Raw genomic sequence first — 12,931 nt, forward strand, 5'->3', positions numbered from 1 at the left:
AATAGACTAAATAAACATATTTCCTCTATTATACACCCGGACCAAACGGGCTTTGTTCCTAATAGGTTCTCATTTTTTTAATATCAGACGGTTAATGAACATTATGTATCATAAATATGACAGTAGGTTTAAGGGAGCGGCTCTTTGCCTTGATGCTGAAAAGGCATTTGACCAACTGGAGTGGCCCTACATCCTGACTGTACTTGAGGAGTTTGGGTTTGGTGATAAATTTGTGTCTTGGATTAAAACAATGTATGCTCACCCATCTGCCTCTGTCCTTACAAACCAGGACAAATCAGAGCCCTTTCTACTACACCGGGGGACCAGTCAGGGTTGCCCCCTTAGCCCCTTGCTTTTCGCGGTCGCTATGGAACCCCTCGCCATTAGTATTAGAAAACACCCCTTAATCAAACCGATTCAATTGGGAAACATTGACCATCACATTTCATTGTATGCTGATGATGTTGTGGTCTTCGTGTCACATCCTGAGCAGTCAGTGCCAGTTCTTCTAGACCTTATTCAGTCATTCGGTGAGATTTCAGGTTATACTATTAACTGGCAGAAGAGTGAATTTATGTCACTAGGTGTAAGCCTCACTTCCAACTTCTTAGATAACCTATTATTTAAAATAACAGACAAACTGAAATATCTTGGGGTTATACTGCCAAAGGACCCTAAACAAATTTTCAAATTGAATTTTTTGGAAAAACTGGAGAATCTTCAGAAAGACATTGATAAATGGAGAACACTTCCTCTGTCGATGATGGGCCGTATAAATGCTATTAAAATGGTGTCCTTACCTAAATTTTTATATCTTTTTCAGGGTCTGCCTATTTTTTTAACAAAGGCTTTTTTTTAAATCATTAGACTCAATAATCCTGCCTTTTGTTTGGGGCTTTAAAGCCCATAGAATATCAAAAACTCACTTACATAAACCAACAGAGATGGGAAGATTTGGGATTACCCTGTTTTCAGCATTATTATTGGGCAGCGAATGCAAGAGCCCTGGTATACTGGCAGGAAGGTGATGCTCAAGAATTGTCTGCAAATTCCCCCCCATGGGTGGCTATTGAAAGAAGTGGTGTTACTGACAGCTCTCTTCCGGCTCTTCTCTTCGCAGCACCGATATCTCCCGCAATTAGTGGGATAAATAATTTGATCGTTTTAAATTCTTTGAAAATATGGAAACAAATTAAGTTGCACTGTAAGTTACCGGAGACCTCAGTTCATGCCCCAGTTTACTGTAACCATGCCTTTCCCCCATCACTATCGGATACGTCCTTTAAAAATTGGAGATTGAAAGGCTTAATACTCTGAAAAACTTGTACATTAACAAAAAGTTTGCTTCATTTGCTATGCTGAAGAGCTATTTTTCCCTTCCGGATATGGATTTCTTCAGATATTTGCAAGTTAGAAACTATGTTCGAACTAATATTCCGAATTTCATATCTCTCCCGGAAGAAAATAAATTATGCAAAATTCTGCTGGGCTCTCCAGGATCGAAAAAGTTAATCACGAGTTTTGTTGACGTCTTTGCAGAGCGAATTAATTTTACCACAGACTCCTTGAGGGCTGCATGGGAGGAGGAGCTGGGTTTGCGGATCGGGAGTGAGTCTGGGAAGAGGGTCTTGGGAGGATTCGGACGTGCTCTATCAATGTAAGACACCAGTTAATTCAGTTCAAGGTGTTTCATAGACTTCACTATTCTAAAATTAAACTGCACAGAATATTTCCTTCGACATCTTCAAAATGTGATAAATGTAAGTCTGCGGATGGCTCCCTATCTCATTTGTTCTGGACATGCCCCAAGCTCTTTCATTATTGGTGTGAGATTTTCAACTTGTTTTCTAAGGTTTATGGATGCGCGTTGGTTCCTGACCCCCAGATTGCATTGTTTGGACACTCTCCTTCTTTGAGGAACTGCAGCATTTCTATGCAAACGACGGTGGTGTATGGAATGGTAATAGCCAAAAAAGTAATATTGAGACTTTGAAAAACTGACAAGGTTCCTCAGTTTAAAATGTGGTTGAGCGACTTTACTGAGATTCTCCATTTGGAGAAGCTACGATATGAAGTTGTGGGTTTCTCTAATAAGTTCAGTAGTACTGTATCTGGCAGCCGGTTTTGGACTATCTTTCTCGATCCAAGGTCGACCCGGACACTCGCTCAGTTTCATAGTATGCCACCTATGCCCTTACGGACAGATAATACCATCCTTAAGCAGAAATTGTACTCAATGCAGTGTAATCAACTCTTTGGATAATTTTCCTGACTTGTTATTATAAATTTTTCTTTCTTTCTTTCTTTTTTTTTTTGGTTATTGTACGTCTTTATTTTTATTACTGGATTGATAAGAGTATACTGCTTTCATACAGGATTTTGTTGCATACATGCATGTGTATGTAAGTCTCCGCGAATATGTGTATATGTATATACAGTATATATGCTTCATACTCTCATGTATGATTTATGTATGTTATATTCTGAAAAACTAATAAATATATATATACACACATATATATATATATATATATATATATATATATATATATATATATAAAAGAAACATGGTTGAATGACAATAATGAACCAATCGTACTAATTGAATCTGCGCCTCCTAACTACAATTTCTTCAGTGAGAATAGAAAACATAAAAAAGGAGGAGGCGTGGCTTCAATATTTAAGAATACCATAAATTGTAGTAAAATCTCTTTGAGTCACTTCACCTCTTTTGAGTATCTTGGAATTGAGGTTAAAGGCCACAAACGAACTTTGACACTAACTTTATACAAAACTCCAATATTTGTGGAAAATTTCTTTACTGACTTGAATGAGCTTCTATCTCTCATATGTATTGATTATGATTGTTTAATAATTGTCGGTGATTTCAACATTCATGTTGACAACCCCCAAGACAGAGGGGCAAAAAAGCTCGCTAATATTTTAGAGAATTTTGGTCTAACACAACATGTCAAACAAGCAACACACACTCAAGGACACACACTGGACCTGGTTATCGGTAAGGGTGTGAATATTTCCAATCTCTCTGTAACTGATGTCGCCCTGTCGGATCACTTCGCTGTTATCTTTGAAAGTTCTTTATCCTTTAACCCACGTGGACAAACAGCAACCATCACAAAACGTTCTCTCACTGAAAACACAGCAGAAACATTTAATCAAATCTACTCTTCTTCCTCACCCTTAAGCTGTAATGACGTAGATAAGTTGGTAAATGATTTTCAGTCTAAAGTTTCAGATATCATTGATTCCATTGCCCCAATTAAAATGAAGGTTGTGTCTGGTAGGAAGAAATCTCCATGGAGAAATGCACAAACAGTTAGATCTGCAAGACAACTCTGCCGTAGGGCAGAACGAAAATGGCGTAAAACTCAACTTCACGTTCATTATGACATCTATAAAGAAAGACTACGTAACTATCATTTAACACTAAAACATGCAAGAGAGGATTTCTTTGCAGATATCATAAACAAAAACATTAACAATGCTCAAGCTTTATTTGCAACAGTTCACAGAATCACAAACCCTCCTGTGACGTTACCACCTGAATTCCAATGTATTGCCGCCTGCAACCAGTTCTCCAGCTTTTTTTCAGAGAAAATTCAAAAAATCAGAGGATTAATCTGTACATCCACTATAAAGTCAGTACCAATGCTGTGCCCAAACAAAACAAATACAGGAAAAATGACCCAATTCCAACTACTTAATTATAAAACCCTACAGGAAATTAGAAGTCAACTAAGCTCCAGTACCTGCTGTCTGAATGTCTTACCCACACATTTCTTTAAGAAAGTCCTGCCTGTTATTGTTACTGATCTGATCCAAATAGTAAACTCATCGCTCTCATCAGGCGTTTTCCCCCAGGCTTTGAAAACAGCAGTAATCAAACCACTTATAAAAAAGAACAATCTGGACAAATCACTAATGCAGAATTACAGGCTGATCTCCAACCTCCCATTCATCAGCAAAGTTATTGAAAAAGCTGTGTGTAAACAATTAACTAGCTTCCTAACTATAACCAACCGCTTTGACTCCTTCCAGTCTGGTTTTCGTGCTCACCACAGCACAGAGACTGCCCTCGTAAAAGTGTTCAATGACATCCATATAAATACAGACTGTGGGAGAACCACAGTGCTGGTTCTGTTGGACCTCAGTGCAGCTTTTGACACTGTTGACCATGACATATTACTGAATCGACTGGAGAGTTGGGTCGGACTCTCCGGTCCAGTGCTTAACTGGTTTGAATCTTACATAAAGAACAGGGATTTCTTTGTTTCAATTGGAAACTTCTCATCAAAGAGGTCAAAGGTCACATGTGGGGTACCCCAAGGTTCAATCCTAGGACCCCTTTTATTCAATATTTATATGCTCCCACTAGCTCAGGTTATAACAGGAAATAATATTAGCTACCATAACTATGCAGATGACACACAGCTCTACATTACGATGTCACCAGGTGACTCAGAGCCCATCCAATCACTGAACAGATGCTTAGAACAGATAAATGTGTGGATGTGCCAAAACCTTCTCCAGCTGAACAGAAACAAAACTGAAGTTATTATTTTTGGACCTAAAGAGGAACGATCTAGAGTCAATGCACAGCTTCAGTTATTACAACTGAAAACCAGCGATCAGGCCTGAAACCTAGGAGTAGTGATGGACTCTGACCTGAACCTCCAGAGCCACATAAAGACAGTCACAAAGTTGGCCTTCTATCACCTGAAGAACATTTCCAGGATTAAAGGACTAATGTCTCAGCCAGATCTAGAGAAACTCATCCATGCGTTTATCTTCAGTCGTATTGATTATTGCAACAGCGTCTTCACAGGTCTGTCCAACAAATCAATTAAACAGCTGCAGCTGATCCAGAACGCTGCTGCTCGTGTTCTCACTAAAACCAGGAAGATAGAGCACATAACACCAGTTTTAAAGTCCCTCCACTGGCTCCCTGTAGCTCAAAGAATAGACTTTAAAATACTGTTGTTAGTTTATAAATCACTGAATGGCTTAGCACCACAATACATCAAAGATCTGCTGTTATTGTATCAACCTTCCAGACCTCTCAGGTCTTCCGGTTCTGGTTCTGCTCTGCATCCCCAGAACCAGAACCAAACGAGGAGAAGCAGCTTTCAGCATCTATGCACCGCAAATTTGGAACAAACTTCCAGAAAACTGTAAAACAGCTGAAACACTGACTTCTTTTAAATCTCAACTAAAAACCCACCTGTTTAGAATTGTATTTGAAATGTAATCAATTACAAATTTATTGATGGAACTTGACTTAATGTTGTGTTTTGATTGTTGATTCTATGTTGCATTGTGTTTCTGTGTCTGTAATGATGTAAAGCACTTTGAAATGAATTGCTGCTGAAATGTGCTATACAAATAAAATTTGATTGATTGATTGCTATTGTAAAGGATTGTGTAATTTTGTGATTTTAATGTTGGCAAACACTAAAATTACAATGATGACTACAGCTCAAGTTAAGTTAAAGGTATGACAGATTTCCCCCAGTGAGTCACAAGCCTGGCAGGCCAACAGGCTTTGTTTGCCCACTGCCAGGCTAAGCGTTGCCTTCTTAACAGATTAAATAGGCTTTTCTTATACCCCATTAACTCAAGACTGCGCTCCACTTTGCTGCGCACTTTACTGGAGGATTGGAGTTCTTTCTGAAAAACAGGGAGCGCACACCAATCATGCTGTTGCCAGCCTACCACACTATCGTGACTGCATCTCTTAGGTTTTGCACCTCGTCATGCTCATGCACATCACCTTTCACTCAAACTAGGTGCACACAGAGTGTCATGACAATACGAACAAAAATTTAATGTGGTGTTGGCTCTCTGTCTGGGTTGAAGCTTGATGAAGTTTGCATGAACCAGGAATAAAACTGGTTATTTTAGTACTTATTGCTATTTATTCAAGTTTTGAACACTCAAGGAAAGTTTCCTCACAAAGTTTTATTGAACTTATCAACATCTAATATTAACTAAGTACTGTAGGATAACTGGACATTAACCCGTTTAATCCAAAATTTTTTCCTGCAAAATAAGTGCATGCATTTCAATCCTTGGACCTCCCTAACACATGATATTTATGAATTATTACATTTTATTTTGGTTATGTTAGTGACAATGTAGGTTTTATACTCGGCAACAATTGCTGCTGGTCGGAAACTGCATAGTCTAAATTACACAAATCTGGCCTATTTGCCCATTTATACATATAAAAACATTAAAAAAATCATGACATGCATAACCTATTATAACAAAGAATGGTTACAAGAGTGTTCAGAAATATTTTAGATACATAAAGATTCAGATGTCATTGTCTCAATGTGCCGAGTGACCTTTGACCTCATTTGGTAGTTTCATCAATGAGGCAAAGTCAGGTGAAAATGTTAGTATGAACAAATCTGCATCTGGGAGGACTCTCTCTCTGTTTCACTAGACCAAACACTACACCTTAGCCCTGTCCTAAAGTAGTTTCAAACGTGGCATCAATGTTCCCTCTAAGCTGCGCGTAGGCCTGTCACGATAGCAAATTTTGCTCAACGATTAATTGTCTCAAAAATTATTGCGATAAACGATAATATTGTTTGAAGACTTTTTTACACTGATTTAATGGAAATGACGTAATAATGCATGCGATTTCTTGCCAAAGATAGATACACATTGTTTTCAAAAGAACACTTAACACTTGAGCTAATAAACAAAATAAACAAAACAACCAAAAACAAAAATAAAATGGATTCTCAGTCTCCATCAACAAAAAACACACTTGAAAAAAAAACAACTAAACAACATAAAGCCAAAGTGGAAATAAATACTGCATTCAACCAAAAGATTATGAAGTCTGTATATTATGTTACCCTTCAGTAATAATTAGATTTAAATAGAGAAGACGGGCACATCCATGATGCAATATTTCACACTACATGATTTTTTGCTGCTATTTTTCCCCTTACAACAATCTTAGAACCTTGGTCTTTCTAAGATTGTGTGGTGTGTTATGGTAGATCGTCGTTGCCGCTCCGATCCAAATCCAGGGTTTTCCCCGACTAGGCGCTTTAACTCAGCCTGTTGAATGTGACAGGCAGCCAATCAGAAAGCCCGGATTTTCCTCCATGCTTTCTGAGGGGAAATTACAGAGGGGAATCCCAAACAGCTGACACAGCGCAACCAGAAGTCCAGGGACGTTGGAGATGATATGTGGAAACAACATTAATGTTTATTCAACATGCAAAGAATATAGAAATGACAAGGGGAGGAGTTGGAGCGAAACTGCTACCGCAGTTGATAAACCCGGTAACTTTTCAGCTGTTCTTCGTTAACGTGACGTAAATAGGTTATAATGATTTTCATTCAGTCAGGACTGACACTAGCAACATGCATTGCAGGTAGATTGTAGTAAAGCATTGATTAATGCCTGGTTTTAAAATTAGTTCACTGGACTTGTAGCCATTATTTTGTGCCCATTGTTGGACACCACACGGCAGGAACGAACCAGATCGAACCGTCATACCTAGGATTTCTGTCGGCTAATGTGTGGTCCGTCAGGTTTTGAAAATGGGCCGACAATCGGCCGACAGCTCTAAGATCTGTAGTGTGCGCTGGGCTTTTCACTAAGGAAATGAGGAAGGGGGGGTCAGTGGAGAGCACCGGAGTTGAGCCTTTTTTCATTTGGTGTCATCAACAGAAAGAGAAAAAGGCCGGAAGAGACGATAATGCCGATAATTAAAATGACGTCGATAGTTTTAATTTATCGTACGATTAATTGATTTACCGTTTATCGCTACAGGCCTAGCTGCGCGCTTGCGCAATCGCGCACTGCTCGCACATTCTCAGCGCACAATAAAATCTATGCAGCGCATAAAATAAAATCCAACGTAAACTATACATTGAGCTCAGACACCAGTTTTAACTATGGACCAATAACGTATAACGATCTAACTCGGTGAGTCACAGGTGTCCAGCCAATGATACGATACGGTTCACTTACGGTACGCAGCCAATCATCGCATGCTATTGTGTGCATGTGCTTTGCGCTGTGGCACAGTGCAGATTTGCTAGGTAGGAACAGTACGGCGGAATTAAGAGACGCTAAAGCTACCACCCTATCATGGCTAAGCGAACGGGCAGTGGGACATCCACTCATCAAGCCAAAGTAAAAAAGAAATGCGCTTCTTTTAAGATGGAATGGCTGTCGGAGCTTGTGCAAAAAGAAGAACAAGTGGTGAAACTGGGTGAGATTTTTTCTTTTTCGAGTGAGAAAGGTTTACTCTGCAAAACATGCAGCGAAGCCAAAGTAGCAAGCGAGTTTTCAGAGGGAAAAATGTGGACTGAATGGAAGTTGGACTACCTCGAGCGTACAACCACTGGAGAGGTGAGAAAGAAAGACAGACGTGAAAAAACTGTGTAATTAAATATTTTAAGACAAAAAGTTACAAGAATTTATACACTATCACAAGCTAGAGCACACATTTCATTGTGCAGAATGTGAATGTTTTAATGTGAACAAAAAGTTATGTCTGAAAGGTGAAATTGTCTCATTTCTCACCATGGCCAAAGCAGGACTCTTATATATAACATACTATGCATCTCATGAACAGCAATGTTTTTGGTTTTTTTCCATTTTAAGTGGGGCAAATCACTTATATTAAAAGCAAACTAATGGAAGTTGCTGCTGTAATCTGATTCTTTTAATAAGCCATGTAACTTTCTATGATCCCAGATTTATAACAGGTGTAATACTGGTGTGTGGCACACCTGATGTTGCTCACAGTGGTCCTCAGTGTACTCAGGGAGCCTGTGTGTATGCCCAGACACTTGAAAAATTAGAGGGAACATTGCGTGGCATCATCTTGTAGTGGTCATTCAGTGCATAGGCCACATTTTGTGTAAAAGATCACCTTTTGGGGGGGGGGTGAAACAAGGGAGGGTTTCAACTGTGGGAATGATAGTGATGTAGAAGACATAATTTTGATGTTTCTTCAGGTCTAGAAGATCTAAAATATCTGATAGTTTTAAGCTGTATGGGAACAGCAAGGCATATAGAATAAACAGCAAAGCTATGGACACAAAGCATAGTGCTGTCTATGTATTACGCTAGTGGCAACAATTGTTGCCATGCTTACTCTTTTCACTCTTCTTATGATCAAAAGATGAATGAAGGGATACAATTTTCTTTATATATCAGTAGAAGACACTTGAAAGAACATATGTTGAACGTATTTTATTTATATTTGCTTATTTAGATATTTTACTGACTTCCTCTTGTACACGTTTGTGACTGACATTTACCTCCAGCGTCACAGGCAGGAAGTAAAGAGGTCTGGTCATGTGACCTTTCACACTAGATACATGAAATTGATATTGCTTAGAATAGACACATTATTATTTTATTTTAAAACTTCCATTAACTGCCAAAAGTCAAAACAATTGTTCTAGAGCTTCCAGAAGTTAGGAAAAATGTCCGGCAACAATTGTTGCCGGTGGAATTAAATGGGTTAATTATCTAACCTCAGTTTATTCTTATTTTATGTAATGACCATTGCCATTTTTTTGCCCTTCATATTAGTAACATTTTAATAATCTGTATGTCTGGTACCTGTATGTTTCATGTCATTGAGCACCTATGTGAACACACAATAAAGAGACGAAAGGCAGCTGAAGACCAACACACGAAAGCGGAAGTTTGATGGTTTATGCTTTCCCTCTTTATACAGCCCAATAAACCAATCAACAAGACACTCTGATCAGGAACTACATAATAAAACTAGAACAGTTTTATTCCTCTATCACTGTGCAACTCCTAAAGCTAGCTTCTACAGCCAGTTGAAAGTTGTTTCAGAAACATGGCTGAAAGAAGGTCAATGCATTCTTTGCAGAGTTCAAGATAAGTTTCATAATCCTCACAAATCTAAGAACACAAAATAAAGAACAAAACAAAAGTTTAAATCCAACTAAATAAGCAGATTTTATATTAACACTAGTGTCCTCATCAATAAGAAAGGAAATTACCAGATGAAGCATAATTTACTGTAGAAAAGAACAAACAAAAACTATCATAATAAAACTAAACACAAAGGACAGTGGGCACGGAAACATTAAACTTGATCACCCTGTGTTTTTCTTCTTGAGCAGTTACAGTGAAGACAACAGTTACTGCTATTTTTCTCATACCCTCTACCACAGCTTCCTGCACTGCAGTGGGGTCAACTATAGATGCAGGACTACAGTAGAGGAAGTGACTGACATGATGTTGCAGCCACTCTGCAGCTTTTCAGTTTGAGGCTGCAAGCACTAACCCTTGGTTCAGATAAACCGCCTCTCCATCAGCAGCTTACATGCAGATGAAACCAAGCGTGCACATACACAGGACATGCATTTGGGAGGAGAAAGGATGCGATTTGTGGAATTGGTCTTGCAAAGTTATGAAGGGTTACACAAGGCTACCACATTGGCCCTAATGAATACACGTTTTTAATTCTAGAAATTCCTGTGTTGCTCCTTTTCTCAAGTTTACATTTGGTTGTGAAGGTATCAAAATATATTGACCGAGTTCATTCAGCCTCATTAACATTTTTTCTGTCAGCCATATTTAAATTTTAATTCTAGTTCACACTCAACATAAGTTTAACTTTTATAATGGAAAGATTTTTACTATTTTTAAACGTCTCCACCTCATTTTAAAACAATATATTTAAAACTATTTGCATTAGATCCTCTGAAAACTAAAAGTCTCTGCAACAACATAAGACTGCAAATGTTCAGCTGTGAAATAAAATATATAAAGAGAAATGTCTTTAAAGGCTCAAGGTTATAGTGTTGTCAGTCAGACATGAGGGAACAGTCTGCAAATGTGTTGGTGAAGAATGCTAACACTGTCTATCTAGAAGTGTAAATGCTTGTTAATTCTTAACTTGTCAAGCAGTATAACTTCAAATACCGCTCCTCAGAGGGAAAAACTGGGTAGAAAAGCAATGAGGGGTCAGATGCGAAAGGAAAGTGATGCCATCTCCTTTTGCAAAGCTTCACTGGGTGTTAGTAACAAAAATAAAGCATCCAGAGCAGTCTCAATAACTGCTATAGCCATTCATCATTTAGGCACAAAACTCTCAGAGGGGGTTGCACAATGGTGCAGTTGGTGGCACTGTTGCCTTGCAGCAAGAAGGTTCTAGGTTTCAATCCCGGCACAGGAAACTCTGCAAGGAGTTTGCATGTTCTGTCTGTGCATACGTGGGTTTTCTCCAGGGACTCTGGTTTCCTCCCACAGAACAAAAACATGGCTGTCAGGTTGAATGGTCTCTCTCAATTCTCCTTAGGTGTGAGTGTGTGTGTATGATTGTTTGTCTCTGTGTTGCCCTGTCTCTGTACAGTTTGCCTAAAACCATGTAGGGAACACAGCAAATATGGAAGAATGGGGCTCTGGCCAAATAAATCCAAAATGTTTTGCTCTGGCCTGCATTGAAAACCCGGTGTGTCACTGAAGGGATTAAAGTTTTGTTAAGACCCCTAATACACCATCACCATTGTGAAACCTGGTGGAGACACTATCAATGTTTTTTTTCAGCAGGGATATGGACGATGATTGGAGTTGGCAGAAAGGTGGATGAAGCCAAACACAGGTAAGAATGGCCCAGTAAAAGTCTTGAACTACAAATTATAATACCGTATAAACAAAATGTATTGAAGTTTGTTGTTGGTGCTCCAGAAAATGAGAAAAAGTTTGAGGAGAATGAAAAATTTTGTAAAAAACTCTAAGCGATGGAAACTATTACCGTGCATTAATTCATGAAACTGATCATAGTAAATATCTAAACTTAGAGTATTTAGTTCTGTTAAGTACTTCAAAGTTGTCTTGCTGGTTCTACTTTACATGGGAGTAACTCAGCATATTCCCTTTGAAAAGAAAACCCTACCATCCTACCAACAAGTGTTGCTCTGTACTCCAGCACACCAGTTCTGACCACTGCTCAGTACAAAAATAACTTGTGTTTGGTGCCATTTGATCCCTGGGATGCAAGTCAAACAACATTGGTGGTAGCAGTGACCTTAACGGTGCCACAGGGGATAAGTTAGGAAGAGAAGAGTGTAGGCCAGCCATTATTCACACAAATGTTTGCATATGAAAACACAACAGGCCAAAATCAAGTCTAAAAGAACTATTATTTCAAATGACTATACATCAAAAAAATGAAAAAGAGTCACACACACACACATGGAAAGAAGATCAGGCATTTTGAGGCCTAGCACAGATGGAAATGCCATTAACCTCTCTATGTGCTTCGTGATTAGCTCTTTTGGCTGGGAGAGGGTGATGGCAGGCCTGGTCAGTGGCTAATAACCCACATATAAGAGGTCTCACAGCCCACATCTCTGTCTGTTTAGATTAAGGTACAGAGCAATGTACCTGGAACTGAAACCAGCCGTATTATCACTCTGTTCAGCTGATGTACATAAAACCACATACACCTTATCATCTAAGCTGAAAAGTTGTCAGACAAGTTCTTTAAGTTAACCACACTTTTAGAAGTACTAAACTTCGAATACATTTTTCTTTTTACAAAAACGTATCAGTAAAGGCTGAACATTAATCTTATTCATTTACTGATTCTTACTACTGCAGATGTGACTAATTAAAAAATCAATGAAAATGATCAGTTCTAAAGCAGCACACGCTGAGTATAATGTCAGGGTAAGACATTTACATAACCACTTCCTCTATGTGAAAGGCAGTATGCATTACTCTTTTACTCTTCACCTCTTTTTAATCTTCCTGGAAACACAAAGAGAAAAAAATGAAATACCTAGAATCAACAACCAGACATTTTGATGGCTCCATAATGTTTCCAACCTTTCACTGTGACAACCACTTACAAGACAAGCTGTTTATATTCTGAATATAACA

General features: G+C 38.6%; 1 protein-coding gene across 4 annotated transcripts in view; it reads right to left on the reverse strand.

Moving 5' to 3' along the window:
• The window catches only part of tmem131l (transmembrane 131 like), a 95,074-nt gene that overhangs the window by 55,455 nt on the left and 26,688 nt on the right, over positions 1–12,931 (reverse strand). The gene's annotated exons all lie outside the window — the stretch shown is intronic.

Source organism: Xiphophorus hellerii, chromosome 5 (assembly GCF_003331165.1).
Source record: "Xiphophorus hellerii strain 12219 chromosome 5, Xiphophorus_hellerii-4.1, whole genome shotgun sequence".
Lineage (NCBI taxonomy): Eukaryota > Metazoa > Chordata > Actinopteri > Cyprinodontiformes > Poeciliidae > Xiphophorus > Xiphophorus hellerii.